Genomic DNA, 18,237 nt, shown 5'->3' on the forward strand with positions numbered 1-18,237 from the left:
GCCTCGGGTTTCCGTTCGCCGTGTTGCAGCTGCGGTCCAAATGACGCCAACCTCCACGTATCGTCTCATGCGCCAGAGTTTACACCTCTATCCGTGCAAAATTCAAACGCGGCAACCCCTCAGCGCCGCTACCATTGCTGCACGAGAGACATTCGCTAACGATATAGTGCACAGGATAGATGACGGCGATATGCATGTGGGCAGCATTTGGTTTACTGACGAAGCTTATTTTTACCTGGACGGCTTCGTCAATAAACAGAACTGGCGCATATGGGGAACCGAAAAGCCCCATGTTGCAGTCCCATCGTCCCTGCATCCTCAAAAAGTACTGGTCTGGGCCGCCATTTCTTCCAAAGGAATCATTGGCCGATTTTTCAGATCCGAAACGATTACTGCATCACGCTATCTGGACATTCTTCGTGAATTTGTGGCGGTACAAACTGCCTTAGACGACACTGCGAACACCTCGTGGTTTATGCAAGATGGTGCCCGGCCACATCGCACGGCCGACGTCTTTAATTTCCTGAATGAATATTTCGATGATCGTATGATTGCTTTGGGCTATCCGAAACATACAGGAGGCGGCGTGGATTGGCCTCCCTAATCACCAGACATGAACCCCTGTGACTTCTTTCTGTGGGGACACTTGAAAGACCAGGTGTACCGCCAGAATCCAGAAACAATTGAACAGCTGAAGCAGTACATCTCATCTGCATGTGAAGCCATTCCGCCAGACACGTTGTCAAAGGTTTCGGGTAATTTCATTCAGAGACTACGCCATATTATTGCTACGCATGGTGGATATGTGGAAAATATCGTACTATAGAGTTTCCCAGACCGCAGCGCCATCTGTTGTTGACAATTGTAACTACTGTACTTTCGAAAGTTTGTCTGCCTGAAAATGTACTGTTGTCCCAAGCATATTGCAACAAACGGTGTATTTCTATCGCTGCTCGTTTAGTTTTTATTACCGTTTCAAATATACCGGTCATTTTTGAAACACCCTGTAAGTCAAGACCAGAAAAACTTTGAGCTTTTGGATCGCTCAAAAGACAACGAGATGTTTCTTACGAGAATCATACCTGGTGACAAGATGTGGTTCTACGGTTATGATGTTGAGACCAATGTTCAATGTCCACAATGGGTTGGGAAAGGTTCTCAAAGACAAAAAACAGCTCGTCAGGTCAGGTCAAATATCAAAGCCATGCTGATGGTTTTCTTTGACTTTGTAGGTTTAGTTCTTCATCAATTCGTGCCACAGGGGACGAACTGTTGGTCGATGGTACTATCGGGACGTGGTGTGACGCCTGCGCGAAAACGTGAGAAGGTAACAGCCTGAAATGTGGCGAGACAATTCATGGCTGTTGCATCACGACAACGCACCCGCACATTCATCCCTGTTGGTGCGTGAGTATTGCACACAGAACGAAATCACTGTGCTGCCTCATACTTCGTGCTCTCCAAACGTGGCCCCTGCGGACTTTTTCTATTTCCAAAGTTGAAAACCCCGTTGAAAGGACGAAGATTTGGAACGATAGGCGAGATAAAGATAACTTCGTAGACGGCCATTCACTCGATCCAGTAAGAGGCGTACCAATATTGCTTCCGGAAGTGGAAACGCAATTGGAAGCGGTTATGAATTGTGGAGGAGGCCATTTCGAAGGAGACCATGCACAATAAGTAAAAGGTACGCGTAGAAATATTCTGTGGACACAGTTCCGGGGTTTTTTCTTTTTTTTTTTTTGAACAGTCCTCGTCCTCTCCCTGACTAAAATAGGGAAGCACCCAGAAAAAGAGAAAACAAGAAGTGTAACTACACAGGTTGTGGTGGTACCGCTATGTAATCATATTTCAGTGCTTACAAAATCGAGCCAATTTACAATGGACACTCAAGATGAGCCCACTTTTCACCATGCTGTTGCACCCCATCTGGCAGGGGTGCGTACGCTCATTCGGTCGGGATGGGTATCATAAAGCAGTTGCATCCGCTCGTGAAGAAAGCTGGCCGAGAACTGTTGCAACTTGTCGCAGATATCCCGCATACTGCAACTGGGACTGAGTTGATGTCCGGATTGCCACATACACGTTCTATCGAGAAGAGATCTGGGGATTTTACTATCCTCGGAAGTAGTTCAACAACGTGTAGACAGTTTCTAGAGACACGTACCATGTTTAGATGAGCATTGTCCTATTGAAAAATAATTCCACGGTACTGTTACATGCGAAGTAACACGGGGGGACTCAGGATGTCCATCATGTATCGTTGTGGTGTCAGAGTTCCCTTAGTCACTACCAGGCATGATGTGAAATCACACTCAATGGCTGCCCCCACAATGATGCTAAGAGTAATACTCCTCAAACACTGGAAGAATGGGACATCTCTCCAGGTCGCAGACACCCTCGCCGTCGATGGTCATCCGGAGTAGTGCAGAACCGCGATTCATCACAGAACACAAGCAGTCCATGCTTCCCGTTCACAGCACCACTCCACACGGAGCCATTAGTGTTGTTGTGTTAATGGCGACCTGCTCATGGGACGATAATTCCGCAGTCTGTCACTGTTAGTCTCCGCCTATATGTGGAGAACGAATTAAATGTTGCAGGGAGGGCATTGGCTTGTTTCAGGTTAACAGGTACCGACAGAAAGGGGTTACGACGAGCTTATGCACAGAACGGCGATCCTCCATCGTGGCCATCGAACGTGATCGAGCGGAACGTTGAAAACGATTATGCCTTTCCTGACGTCTGTCGTCATGTCTCCATGCAGTCCACCATCGGCATATTCCTCACAAATTTGGATATTGCTCGATGCGACCAACCGGCCTAAGGGAGACCCACATCGAGGTCCGTTCCAAACTGTCAGGTGCTGCTGATAACGCTGTCTCACACGAGTACGCGGCATCAACATGTCTTCCACAGTGATCTGTTACATAGAATTGTAGCTCTAATGATTCACATACTCGCTGACGATGTGTGCGTGCACGAAGTTACGCTGTCATCTCACCGTGTATTCTGAGTGATTCAGTTTTTGCCAGAGCGTGTACGTATCTGTCCAAGCTTCTGTGCAAGTGATAGACGTTAGTACTACTCTGTGGCTCAATAGTGACCGCAGCTTCGCGAGCATCGACGAATAAGTTGAAAAGAGTTCACGGCACCAATCTTGATACTGCTGTGATTTTTTCCAAGTCTCGTGACGTTTATACCAACTTCAGAAGTTTTATTATATAACTGACTAGGTACGAAACGGAAAATTACCTGATATGGAATATATATGATTTTACAAGTGTACAAAATATTTGATTAGGCGAACATGTCCAACTGAGGAACATATGAACAGAATAAAGCATCCGCTTCAGTTGCCAGGCCGCGCGGAGTGGCCACGCGGTTTGAGGCGCCATGTCACTGCTTCCGTGGCACCTCCCACCGGAGGTCCGAGTCCTCCCTCTGGCATGTGTGTGTGTGTGTGTGTGTGTGTGTGTGTGTTGTTTTTAGCATAAGATTAAGTTAGTTAGTAGTGTGTAAGTCTAGGGTCCGATGACGTCGGCAGTTTGGTCCCTTAGGAATTCACACACATTTGAACATTTCAGTTGCCAGTAATTGCTTATTTGTTGCACGATTAGTTTGTAAGCCTAAAGCTTCAGGTGCCACAAAATAGTTACGGAGACTCGTCGATTGGTGCATCTTATTGACGGTCCCAGGGTTTGCAAAACTTTCGAAAATATTTTTAAGTTCGAAGTCGGATAACAAAGCACAAAAGAAAAATGTTTTCGTGTGGTGTAGTAACAAATTAACAATTTTGTCATTTATTTTCCTTTACTTGCACTGTGAATCATTTCTGCTTGCCAAATTTCGTGACTCAATGTTAAGGGGAAGTGACCTGTAGGTTTTAATGAGTGATTTCCGCATTGCAGGCCCAGCAGCGTAATATAGTGTAGTCACAGTATGACATTTTAATCCATAGTTAGACCCTGTTAGCTGCTTAGAGTTTATTATTTTTTTGTACTACGAGCTTATTTTGGCATTATCCTCAGTTTCTTGTACAATCATTATGCATAGTACAGACGTCGTCAATTAGATAGTAGTTTACATCGAATATAATATACAGAAGTACATTTACGTTAAGTCGTTCACAACGTATGTACATACTGCATCTGTGTCTGGTCGCTATATCCTTGCTGTCTCATATGATGAACAACGATGTATTCTTCATATGAAGTGTATAGTCAAATGTAAAGATACAGCGGATATGGGTAAAGCTACAAAGCTGTCAATGTAAATCCAACTGTCAGTTCTTACGAGAAATATTCGCAATGTAAGAGAGCAAGTAAATTACGACCATGTACAAATCCACTATTTAAATACTGCATAACAACGTTAAGTCAACATGGATCGAGTTAATACGCTCATGTTCAGACAAAACGGAGCACCTTAAACAACTACAGATACAACGTTCATATTCACAAAACATGTACATTAGGATGTTCCACAGAAATGATTAGCATTTCAGTCACCTCGGTTCAGCATGTGTCCTGTTGCTAGAAGGCAAAGGGTCCGCCATGAGCGCTGATAACTTGCACCGTTTGTGATTGCATCGACGAGTATAAGGCGAGAATGGCGTCCTGTGGTATAGCCATCCCTGCTGCATTCACCTGGCTACGAAGTTCGTCTGTGGTGAATGGCACTGGGTTACAGCGCTGGACCCATCGTTTCACCATATCCCACAGATTTTCGTTTGGCAACATATCTGGTGGGTCAGGGCAAAAGGCTGACACGCAGTGACACCAAGAAGGCTTGTGTTCGTGCAGAAACTGTCTTGCTGAAAAATGGCGTCTGGTGCGTTGTGTAGAAAGGGCCCCAGGATGTAATTCTCGTAGGTCACACAGTGCCCTGGACATCCACCAACTGTAGTTTGAGGTTGTACCCAATAACACCCGACACCATAAGGCCTTGAGCTGGCGTTATATATCTTGTGCGAATGCAGCCACTGTGATAACACTCCCCTGTCTGAGGCGAACCAAAACGAGGCCATCATTTTCAAATAAACTGAACCTGGAGTCGACCGAAAACACTGTCTGTCCCTAGCAGCGTCATTCATACACCATTCCTGTCTAGCGGGTTTCTGCACATTCGTCACAGGCAGGCGGAGAAGTGGACGACGCTCACGTAGCCCATGCCGTAATAAAGGGCGACGGACTGTCACACCTGATAGTGTACTGTGTGTTACACTGCTCCACTGTCGCGCCTCAGCTGAGGAGGCTTCAGATCTGTCCTGAAGTGCGATTCGGATGACGTGTCGATCTTCTCGGGGAGAGGTCTGGGCGCTGCGACCCGACCCATCTCGTCGTATTCTACGGCCTTCTAACCATTCGCCACTCACCCGTTGCACTGCCGAAACCCTTTGTCCTACGCTAGCAGCCGTTTCTCCGATTGAAGCATCGCATTCTCTGGTGACAATAAAGCGTCCTCTTACAATGAAATGAACACCCTTAGCTGCTTACAGGCGTTGACATACGTCAACGGGGACAGATGAAACTGTGTTTCCCGACCGGGACTCGAACCCGGGATCTCCTGCTTACATGGCAGACGCTCTATCCATCTGAGCCACCGAGGACACAGAGGATAGCGCGACTGCAGGGATTTATCTCTGGCACGCCTCCCGCGAAACCCACATTCTCAACGTTTGTCCCTCACTACATTCGTAGTGCCCTCGCCCATTATACTCATTACTCGCGGCGCGTTGCCGATTCCCGTAAGAGTTCCGGCACTGTCTGTGCATTCGCATGGAAGAAGAAGATGGTCAAGTGGACGGTGAGCCTTAACTATATAACTATATGTATACTAAGATGGTATCTGTTCTTTCGGACATGTCCGAAAGAACCGATACCATCTTAGTATACAGGGTGAGTCACCTAACGTTACCGCTGGATATATTTCGTAAACCACATCAAATACTGACGAACCGATTCCACAGACCGAACGTGAGGAGAGGGGCTAGTGTAATTGTTTAATACAAACCATAAAAAAATGCACGGAAGTATGTTTTTTTAACACAAACCTACGTTTTTTTAAAAATGGAACCACGTTAGTTTTGTTAGTACATCTGAACATATAAACAAATACGTAATCAGAGCCGTTTGTTGCATTGTAAAATGTTAATTACATCTGGAGATATTGTAACCTAAAGTTGACGCTTGAAACATTGTCCTCACTTCATTGCAGGGGCCCAAACAGCTGCAACATACATCGCGTTTCTACAGAATGATCTGCCAACGTTGCTCGAAAAGTGCCACTGGAAACGCGTCGACGTATGTGGTATCAGCATGATGGTGCACCTGCACATTCCGCAATTAACACTAGGCTGACCCTTGACAGGATGTTCGACGGGCGTTTCATAGGACGTGGAGGACGCATAAATTGGCCAGCCCGTTCTCCTGATCTTACACCTCTGGACTTCTTTCTGTGGGGTACGTTAAAGGAGAATGTGTACCGCGATGTGCCTACAACCCCAGAGGATATGAAACAACGTATTGTGGCAGCCTGCGGCGACATTACACCAGATGTACTGTGGCGTATGCGACATTCATTACGCCGGAGACTGCAATCGTGTGCAGCAAATGATGGCCACCACATTGAGCATCTATTGGCCTGACATGTCGGGACACACTCTATTCCTCTCCGTAATTGAAAACGGAAACCACGTGTGTATGTGTACCTCACCCCTCATGGTAATGTACATGTGCGTCAGTGAAAAAGACCAATAAAAAGGTGTTAGCATCTGGACGTAATTTGCTGTTCCAGTCTCTTCTGTACCTAAGGACCATCACCGTTCCCTTTGGATCCCTACGTAATTCGGTGCTCTCCGATACACACGATCGAACAGTGGAGGAGTGGTACTCAAGCGTCAACTTTAGGTTACAATATCTCCGGATGTAATTAACATTTTACAATGCAACAAACAGCACTGATTACATATTTGTTTATATGTTCAGATGTGCTAACAAAACTAACGGGGTTCCATTTAAAAAAACGTAGGTTTGTGTTAAAAAACATACTTCCGTGCATTTTTTTTATGGTTTGTATCAACCAATTACGCTAGCCCCTCTCCTCACGTTCGGTCTGTGGAATCGATTCGTCAGTATTTGATGTGGTTTACGAAATATATCCAGCGGTAATGTTAGGTGACTCACCCTGTATATAAATCGTCCTCTTTCAAACACGACGATTTGCTGGCACAGTTCGCTCATACGTCTGCGAGGCATGCTGCACCTCTGCTCAAGTCACACTGAACCGTTACTTTACGTTTATAGCGACAACGAGAGCCGTAGGCACATGTTACTGAAAGGTGATGTTGCGCAGCGATATCGATGTGGACTTTGAGACCGCGCGCCGACATGGCTCAAATGCTAATCATTTCTGCAGAAGATGATAATGTACACGTCTTTTGAATATGAAAGCCCTATCTATAGTCTACGATAATGATCCAAGAAGACGAAATGAATTACAATTTGTGCTGTGGTCGGGACTCGAACCCGGGGCTTCTTGCCTGCTAGGTAGAAATGCTAAACATTACACCACCGCAGTGCAAAGGTCAACATTGGTGCACGAACTACCTGAGCGCCCTCCCCAACACATTATTCAATTAATTTTTCCCTTACATGTTGTTACTACTACCAGGGCTCTCCGATATTGGCAAGCATCCCAGTATTGGACGTAATGGGACGTCCTTGTACCATTGGTGATCTTATAGACATAATTAAATCTATGCCTGAGTCATTTAAGTCTCTTTTTATTATCTACGATAATGATCGAAGCAGACGAAATGAATTAAAATTTGTACTGCAGCCGGGACTCGAACCCTGGTCGTGTTGCTTACTTAGCAGAAATGCTAACCATTACACCACTGCAGTATCATGTCCAACATTGCTGCAAGTTTGTCCAATGCTTGGGTACTTGCCAATATCGGAGAGCCCTTGCAGTAGTGATAATATGTAAGGGAAAAGCGAATCGAAGTTTGTGTTGGGGAGTGCACTCAGCTAAGGTAGTCCGTCCAGCGACGTTGACTATCGTACTGAGGTGATGTCATGGTTAGCATTTCTACCTTGCAAGCAAGAAGATCCGGGTTCGAGTCCCTGCTGCAATACATATTTTAATTCATTTCATCTGCTTGGATCACTAGCGTAGATAACAAAAAAGAGACCTAAATGTCTCAGGGAAACATTTAATTAGTCGTTCAAGGTGTTCCGTTCTTCTGAACATGAGTCTAGAAAAAAATGGCTATGAGCACTATGCGACTTAACTTCTGACGTCATCAGTCGGCTTTTTTTTATCTCATTTTGTTCGTTTTCGTTCGTTGTATCTGCTCTGGGCGGACGTCGAAAGACACCCGATTCAGTTCGTTGTTGATCGAGTAACTCAGTTTTTTTATTACAGAGGTCAGGTAGCCCTCTGACCGAACACGCCTTTTTTTTATCCACCAAAAACAGTAACAAAAATGGCTACAATGAAATGACATAAATAAGGTGACAGATAATTGCAGTCATAAATTTCAGCATTCAAAGAATGAGTCTTTAGCAGTAGCACAATTTAGCACCTTCACTGTCACCTTCAACTGGTGGCAGTTCAGCATGCAAATTTTCTTCTTCTGCAGCCTGAGGTTCCTCATCATCATTTCCCAGACCCAAATTAATCATTTAGTAAATCCTTGATGTGTGTTCCTTCCAGGGTAAATTACATGCACAGAAGAGAAGTCCGGAGCAGCGACATCGCAAAATATTTCACTGCCTTGTTATTTTTGTCAGTTCCAGCCTTCTAAACGCATCTATAGGGAGTTCAAGATCTTCCTTTATATCAGACACCAGATGTTTCTCGCTATATTCTTGTATCTGCTGTACTGCTGATTTATTTTTCATGTGTGACTTGCAGGTGAGGTTAGGGTCGGGAACGTGACCCAATCCATTCCCTCTCTACTAGAAATCCAGTTCCTAACCTATACTCATTCGGTTGAAGACAATTCGGAGCATGTTACCATATTTCTTATTGTGATTCTGATATTTGAGTATTTTCTCGAATTCATTTTCCATATACATCTTGTATTCAATATGTTCATCGCTCCCAATATTGTTAAAAACATAACTTGTATATTTGCCCATTAACCAAATCACTGCGTTATTTTTTGCCTGAGGGTAGCAACTTTCCTCTGGTGTGAAGAAAATGTTAGTCGCTACATTGTTTGCTGAAGTTCTTGTTATTTGAGCAATTTTCTCCCTGGTCCACCTCCAGTTGATAATCCGATCTCCACAAGTGTAACGATGAGGCACACTATCAACGAGGTTGTATTTGCTGCAGAGGTTTGTGTCACTTAAACCGATGGCAAAGAGACGCTCATTAGTGCTGATGATGTTATTGACTACCTTGTACCACGCTGTTCTCACTGATGTTTTTCCAGTCCACATTCCATGCTACTCCAGCATATTTGGTTTCTATGTTATTTTTCCTTTCATGTTTCAGTCTTTCAGCTAAAATCGCCTTTGCTGTAACGTTTTTGGAGTTTTGAGCTACCGTGCCGGCGTCGCCTAGAACTTAGAACTAATTAAACCTAACTAACCTAAGGACATCACACACATCCATGCCCGAGGCAGGATTCGAACCTGCGACCGTAGCGGTCGCTCGGCTCCAGACTGTAGCATCTAGAACCGCACGGCCAATCCGGCCGGCGTGAGTCTAGAACCAACTGTCAAATATGTAACTGTTGATGACATACAACACGAACGAAATTGCAATCAGACACAGATGCGGTATGTAAATACGTCATGAACAACTTAACGTAGGCATACCTTTGTAAATATTCTGTGTAAACTACCATCTGATTGACGACATCTGTTCTATGTATAATGACTGCAGGTTGCACAACAACATGATAACATGGAGATAACACACTCCCGCACATGGCGAGAGCTTCTACTGCTTGTCTTTGTGCTTGAGAAACTCAATTTTGGACAGTAATTTTCAAAACTGAGAACATTTGGAGCATTATGGGCAGGCCCCTCCAACCAGCTCGTGATTTTTTTTCCTTGTGTTGTAGTAAAGGGGATTCGAAAAGTTCATGCCGTCTCACAAAACTATGTATTTGACGTGAATGACAATAAAAACTTGGAGTGAATATTAACATACGCATTGATACTACGCGGTGTTCAAAAAGTCTCTCCGCAGTGCCGTATGATTGTTAGCCGCACGTGCGGTATGCCTCAGTGAATATACTGAAATGAAACTCAGTGAAATACAAGTTATTAATTTATTGAATATTCATTTTTACTTACAAATCTTCACAATAAATGTTGAATGTGTCCCCCCTGTTGTTGAATACGCAATTTAATTCGTCTAATCATGTTTCCAAACACATGCTGTAGCATTTCTTCTGCAACAGAAGCAGTGAAAGTGGATAAAGCAGTTTTCAATTAATCGATGGATGTTGGACGGTTGTTATACACAGTTGCTTTTGCTGCACACCAGAAGAAAAAGTCAGGTGGTGTTAGGTCAGGCGATCGTGGAGGCCAAAGTCCCTGTGAAGTTATTGTGTCACAAAAAACATCAGCAAGCAGTGACATTGAAACGCGAGCTATGTGCGTGGTTGCAACATCTTGTTGAAAATAACCGTTCAGTATTTCATTTGACACAAGTTCTCCCATGAATGGGTACAGAATATCACTGCAGTATCGTTGTGCGTTTATTGTTTCGTTGAAAAATATGGGACCCACAATCCGACGTCTAGAAATTGCAATCCAAACTCCTATTTTCACAGAATGAAGTAGTTCCTCATGAATACACAATGGATTTACAGTATTCCACATACGAGAATTTTGCGCGTTCATGTACCCGGATAAATGAAACCACAGCTCATCAGTGAAAACCGTTTCATTAAGACTATCCCTTCCATTTTGTTTAACGAAATTTTGGAACCATTGACAATAATGCAGTCTCTTGCCATGATCAGTATTTTTCAGTTCTTGCACGACTGTCACTTTGTATGGGACAAGTTTTTTCCTTACATCTGTGTGGGCCGTTTCGACACTAACATCGATGTCCTGGGCGAGTTTTCTTACTGACTTGTTCTGACTCACGGACATTTTATCGGAAATATCACACGGCACCCCTCGCGCGGAGAGGCTTTTCGAACACCCCGTAAAACTTTACCTGGGAGACAGTTTAAGTTGCCGGATCATGTGGGTTGTCGGTATACGTCGGCGTGGTATAGCTAGCTCGGTCGGTGGGTCGTTTATTACCCATTGTGCGTCGAAAGAAGGAAGAAAGGAAGAAAGATTATACACTCCTGGAAATGGAAAAAAGAACACATTGACACCGGTGTGTCAGACCCACCATACTTGCTCCGGACACTGCGAGAGGGCTGTACAAGCAATGATCACACGCACGGCACAGCGGACACACCAGGAACCGCGGTGTTGGCCGTCGAATGGCTCTAGCTGCGCAGCATTTGTGCACCGCCGCCGTCAGTGTCAGCCAGTTTGCCGTGGCATACGGAGCTCCATCGCAGTCTTTAACACTGGTAGCATGCCGCGACAGCGTGGACGTGAACCGTATGTGCAGTTGACGGACTTTGAGCGAGGGCGTATAGTGGGCATGCGGGAGGCCGGGTGGACGTACCGCCGAATTGCTCAACACGTGGGGCGTGAGGTCTCCACAGTACATCGATGTTGTCGCCAGTGGTCGGCGGAAGGTGCACGTGCCCGTCGACCTGGGACCGGACCGCAGCGACGCACGGATGCACGCCAAGACCGTAGGATCCTACGCAGTGCGGTAGGGGACCGCACCGCCACTTCCCAGCAAATTAGGGACACTGTTGCTCCTGGGGTATCGGCGAGGACCATTCGCAACCGTCTCCATGAAGCTGGGCTACGGTCCCGCACACCGTTAGGCCGTCTTCCGCTCGCGCCCCAACATCGTGCAGCCCGCCTCCAGTGGTGTCGCGACAGGCGTGAATGGAGGGACGAATGGAGACGTGTCGTCTTCAGCGATGAGAGTCGCTTCTGCCTTGGTGCCAATGATGGTCGTATGCGTGTTTGGCGCCGTGCAGGTGAGCGCCACAATCAGGACTGCATACGACCGAGGCACACAGGGCCAACACCCGGCATCATGGTGTGGGGAGCGATCTCCTACACTGGCCGTACACCACTGGTGATCGTCGAGGGGACACTGAATAGTGCACGGTACATCCAAACCGTCATCGAACCCATCGTTCTACCATTCCTAGACCGGCAAGGGAACTTGCTGTTCCAACAGGACAATGCACGTCCGCATGTATCCCGTGCCACCCAACGTGCTCTACAAGGTGTAAGTCAACTACCCTGGCCAGCAAGATCCGGATCTGTCCCCCATTGAGCATGTTTGGGACTGGATGAAGCGTCGCCTCACGCGGTCTGCACGTCCAGCACGAACGCTGGTCCAACTGAGGCGCCAGGTGGAAATGGCATGGCAAGCCGTTCCACAGGACTACATCCAGCATCTCTACGGTCGTCTCCATGGGAGAATAGCAGCCTGCATTGCTGCGAAAGGTGGATATACACTGTACTAGTGACGACATTGTGCATGCTCTGTTGCCTGTGTCTATGTGCCTGTGGTTCTGTCAGTGTGATCATGTGATGTATCTGACCCCAGGAATGTGTCAATAACGTTTCCCCTTCCTGGGACAATGAATTCACGGTGTTCTTATTTCAATTTCCAGGAGTGTATTTTAGCGTCCCGTCGACAGCGCCGTCATTACAGACGAAGCACAAGCTCTGGTTAGGAAAGAATGGCAAGGAAATAGGCCGTGCTCTTTTAAAACGAACCACATGATTCGCAAGCAACCATAAGGTGCGCAGCGGACCACTGCTAGTCATTTCCTTTTCGGGTACAGTCGCAAATAGAGTGGGGGAAAAATGACTACCTATATGCCTACGTACAAGCCCTATTTCTCTAATCCAATCTTATTGGTCGCTACCCGAAATGTAATTTGGCGGCTGTAGAGTCGTTCTACAGTCAGCCTCAAATGCCGGTCTTCTAGATTTTCTCTACAGTGCTCCTCCAAAATTCCATTCAGAGATTCTCATTTGAGTTCCCGAAGCATCTCCGTAATATATGCGTGTTGTTCCAACCTGCTGGTAGCAGCCTGCCTCCGAGTTGCTTCCACCTCTTCCTTTAATTCGACCTCGCGAAACCTGCAGCGATTTACAGACACGATTGAAAACCCAAACCTGGATGTCCGGACGGCAGTTTCAGATGTTGCGCTCTCGAATGCGTGTCCACTGTGACAAACACCTCGCCACTTTGCTCGGTAATGCGATAACGCTGTGACAAGGGGCGTCTTTGTTTCTCTGAGTCAACAACTGGAATCCAGTTAGAGTTCACACGGAAAAATGGGGCCGGCAGATGCACAGTCGGCAGGGTGCGTTTGTGGAAAGCGGTAGTGGCGGGGGTTACGGGCAGCCGCTGTAGGGGAAATGCCGTTCTAAACCGAAGTCTGTGTTTACATTTTTTGTGACTATTAAGCGTAGCCCCATCACGCCGACACTTGGGTGTTGACCCTTCAAAAAGGTTTATCGCTTCTGCTTTGGTTAGTATCTAAAAAGAACTGCGGTGAAAAGGCAGCAGTTTAGTTTCTCCTGGCTTGTTAACCACTCGTAACTTTCAGAAAAGCGTAACGAGTACGAATTTTGTGTGAACCTGCACATTTCTCTAGCCGGCCGCTGTGGTCTAGCGGTTCTAGGCGCTTCAGTCCGGAACCACGCGGCTGCTACGGTCGCAGGTTCGAATCCTGCCTCGGACATGGATGCGTGTGATGTCCTTAGGTTTACGTAGTTCTAAGTCTAGGGGACGGATGACCTCAGATGTTATGTCCCATAGTGCTCAGAGCCATTTGAACCACATTTCTCTCGCTCCCATGTTAAAATTTCTTCTTTTGCCAAAACACGGCGGAGTTAACACGGTTTCGCCTCACTAATACGTTGATGATGAAGTCCCATACTCATAGACAGAGTGTAGGGGATTCAAGAGACCCGTACTGCCCTACTAGGCGAGGTCCTAGTGGAGGTGGTTTGCCATTGCCTTCCTCCGACCGTTAATGGGGATGAATGATGATGAAGAAGACGACACGACACAACAACATCCAGTCATCTAGAGGCAGCTGCAGATGAAATTCGAGAGAATTCTGAAACAGCAGCTTATTAAATGAGAAACTGAGGAAAAGTAGGGTCAGTACCGTATAAAAAGCACATTCTCAGTACAAAATAAACATGTAATGTCTTCACTTATGTTGTTCCAAAACCCATAGCATTTCTCGCTTCATCAGCTGTCGATGGCAATGAAAAATTACATTCTTTCATCCAATAACTCTGTAGTTAGTGGAATAACGCGGTACATAATGAAGTTTGCATAGTAACCATACGCTAAAATACTCTCCTCTTTGCGTGCTATCATTTGCCAAAATCTCATTTCAGAATCTCAAACTCTTGGTGAAATGTGGGGAGTGTAGTTGATATTTCACTCTGGCTTCATCGCTGGCTCAGAGTAATCGTAAATAAATGTGCTTACATCAGAGCCGTTTTCTCGACACCGGTGACAGAGAAGTCCACCCATGTCTAAAGAAAAATTCGATATGTTAGCTAAATTTCAAATGCAGCAACGTATTATATTGTACGCAACAAACCCAAAATCATAGCGACCCCTATTTTTCACTGCAAACTTTATCGAATTTCGGGTAGTGTCTTACTTCCATTTAAATATCACAATAACTATGACCACTAACGATATGAGGGATACATCATTGTGGAGCTGACACATAAAGCTATAAGTAATGCAAAAATGATTTTTTTTGTCGAATAGTTCCTGTAAAAATGTTTGAGTAAGATTGCAGAGTGAGCGCCTAGATTCTATAATCGCCGACCGGCCGGAAGCGAGCATATATTGCTAACCTTCCCTTCCGAACAAACGAATGCTGGACGAAAACTCGTCACTTTGCATAGCCCACCGTACCCTGCGCAGAGTCTACAGCGGTACAGTTTGGTTTAGCAGAGAGCTGTCCAAATGACCGATCGTTCGTAGACAATCACGGATCTCGCATTGACCATTGGTCTGCAGTGTCACCTGATCACACACTTTCCTTTATTACCAACTTATTAAGGTTCAATAGGTTTGTTTATAAATAACTCATCTGCTACCAGTCACGATTTTCTTTACTTCATTTTTCTCACGACGCGTTTCGGGAAATAATCCCCATTTTCAAGTCCGTTTTTAGTGTTTGTTATGTCATTCCTATGTGATGTTGGCGATGTGTGAGATTCTGCTTCATTTCGTTGACTTTACTGGGATACATAAGAAAACACGCGATTTTTAGTACAGAAAGTCAACGAAATGAAGCATAATCTCACACGTCGACAACATCACATAGGAATGACATAACAAACACTAAAAACGCGCTTGAAAATGGGAATCATTTCCGTAAACGCGTCGTGCGAAAAATAAAAGAAAATCGTGACTGGTAGCAGATGAGTTATTTATAAAACAAACCTAATGTATTCACAGTCGCAGGCTTTCAGAATCATTTATAATGGATCATATCAGATTATTAATGTTCCATACCTCAATCGGTAAAAACGGAACCATTATAGGATAACTTTGTTGTCTGTCTATCTGTGCCGGCCTGGGTGGCCGAGCGGTTCTAAGCGCTACAATCTGGAACCGCGCGACCGCTACGGTCGCAGGTTCGAATCCTGTCTCGGGCATGGATGTTTGTCATGTCCTTAGGTTAGTTAGGTTTAAGTACAGGGTTATTACAAATGATTGAAGCGATTTCACAGCTCTACAATAACTTTATTATTTGAGATATTTTCACAATGCTTTGCACACACATACAAAAACTCAAAAAGTTTTTTTAGGCATTCACAAATGTTCGATATGTGCCCTTTTAGTGATTCGACAGACATCAAGCAGATAATCTAGTTCCTCCCATACTCGGCGCAGCATGTGCCCAGCAATGAGTTCGAAAGCATCGTTGATGCGAGCTCGCAGTTCTGGCACGTTTCTTGGTAGAGGAGGTTTAAACACTGAATCTTTCACATACCCCACAGAAAGAAATCGCATGGGGTTAAGTCGGGAGAGCGTGGGGCCATGACATGAATTCCTGATCATGATCTCCACCACGACCGATCCATCGGTTTTCCAATCTAATGTTTAAGAAATGCCGAACATCGTGATGGAAGTGCGGTGGAGCACCATCCTGTTGAAAGATGAAGTCGGCGCTGTCGGTCTCCAGTTGTGGCATGAGCCAATTTTCCAGCATGTCCAGATACACGTGTCCTGTAACGTTTTTTTCGCAGAAGAAATAGGGGCCGTAAACTTTAAACCGTGAGATTGCACAAAACACATTAACTTTTGGTGAATTGCGAATTTGCTGCACGAATGCGTGAGGATTCTCTACCGCCCAGATTCGCAAATTGTGTCTGTTCACTTCACCATTAAGAAAAAATGTTGCTTCATCACTGAAAACAAGTTTCGCACTGAACGCATCCTCTTCCATGAGCTGTTGCAACCGCGCCGAAAATTCAAAGCGTTTGACTTTGTCATCGGGTGTCAGGGCTTGTAGCAATTGTAAACGGTAAGGCTTCTGCTTTAGCCATTTCCGTAAGATTTTCCAAACCGTCGGCTGTGGTACGTTAGGTCCCTGCTTGCTTTATTCGTCGACTTCCGCGGGCTACGCGTGAAACTTGCCCGCAAGCGTTCAACCGTTTTTTCGTTCACTGCAGGCCGATCCGTTGACTTCCCCTTACAGAGGCATCCAGAAGCTTTAAACTGCGCATACCATCGCCGAATGGAGTTAGCAGTTGGTGGATCTTTGTTGTACTTCGTCCTGAAGTGTCGTTGCACTGTTATGACTGACTGATGTGAGTGCATTTCAAGCACGACATACGCTTTCTCGGCTGCTGTCGCCGTTTTGTTTCACTGCGCTCTCGAGCGCTCTGGCGGCAGAAACCTGAAGTGCGGCTTCAGCCGAACAAAACTTTTATGAGTTTTTCTACGTATCTGTAGTGTGTCGTGACCATATGTCAATGAATGGAGCTACAGTGAATTTATGAAATCGCTTCAATCGATTGTAATAGCCCTGTAGTTATAAGTTCTAGGGGACTGATGACCTCAGAAGTTAAGTCCCAAAGTGCTCAGAACCAATTTGTCTATCTGTCTGTTTGTCCGACTGTTCTCAACTCTTTCCCTGCGAAACGAGTAGACGTATTAAGTTGAAATTTACGTCACGTACTAAGGTCTAAGTCTACTGGCGATGTAAAAGAGTAGAGCTTCTGAATTAATGCAGTCAAAAGATATGCCCATATCTTTCATATTTTGATACTCGCAAACTCACTCGTCAAAACCTACAGCGTATTTTTAGTTGACTTACAATCACGAAATTTGGCCAGAAGCAAGATTTAACATTACAAGAAACGAAAAAAAAATCTGAATAATGTTAATTTGTGATCATATCACACCAAAAATTTTTTTTGTCGTTTGTTATCGGTCTGTCTATTCGTCCGTCTGTTAGGACCCGTTTGTCTCAGGAATAGTTAGACGTACAAAGTGGAATTTTGTATCAGATACTGAGGTCTGTAGTCCTTTGGTAGTGTCAAAATATTAAAATTCTAGGTCAATGCAGTCAAAATATACGGCTATTTATGTCACATATCTTGATACTCGCAAAGTCACTCATTCCTGTGAGCGGCTTAGAGTTCGTTATTCTTTCGCTTATTAAGCACAAAGAAAAGCAGTAGAAACTCTCGCCATGTGCGGGAGGGTGTTATCTTGCTGAAATGTAAGCCCAGGATGCTTTTCCATGAAGAGCAACAAAACGGACATAGAATATTGTCGACTTATCGCTATGGTGTAAGGGTGCTGCGGGTGATAACGAAAGGTGTCCTGTTATGAAAACAAATGCCATCCCAGAGCATCACTACTGGTTGCCTGGCCGTATGGCGAGAGAAAGGTTGGGGCCTCAGTTTGAAGTGGGGCTCATCACTGCTGACAATTCTACTCCAGTCACTGAGACTCCAGGCCGAAGACGCGTCTGGAGATAGCGTTGGGATACTACCCTGATTGTCGCCAGCCATACGGCCTGATAACCAAGAGTGATGGTCTAGCGTGCCATTTGTTTTCACGGCAGGACCGCTTTGGTTGTTATCCTTGGCACCCAAACAGCACAGC

General features: G+C 45.3%; 1 non-coding gene across 1 annotated transcript; it reads right to left on the reverse strand.

Annotated features, from left to right (window-relative positions):
• Positions 1–5,537: 5,537 nt before the first annotated feature.
• Positions 5,538–5,611, reverse strand: Trnat-ugu (transfer RNA threonine (anticodon UGU)). Its single transcript has one exon. It is a non-coding gene; the product is annotated as a tRNA-Thr (tRNA).
• Positions 5,612–18,237: the final 12,626 nt, after the last annotated feature.

Source organism: Schistocerca cancellata, chromosome 10, assembly GCF_023864275.1.
Source record: "Schistocerca cancellata isolate TAMUIC-IGC-003103 chromosome 10, iqSchCanc2.1, whole genome shotgun sequence".
Lineage (NCBI taxonomy): Eukaryota > Metazoa > Arthropoda > Insecta > Orthoptera > Acrididae > Schistocerca > Schistocerca cancellata.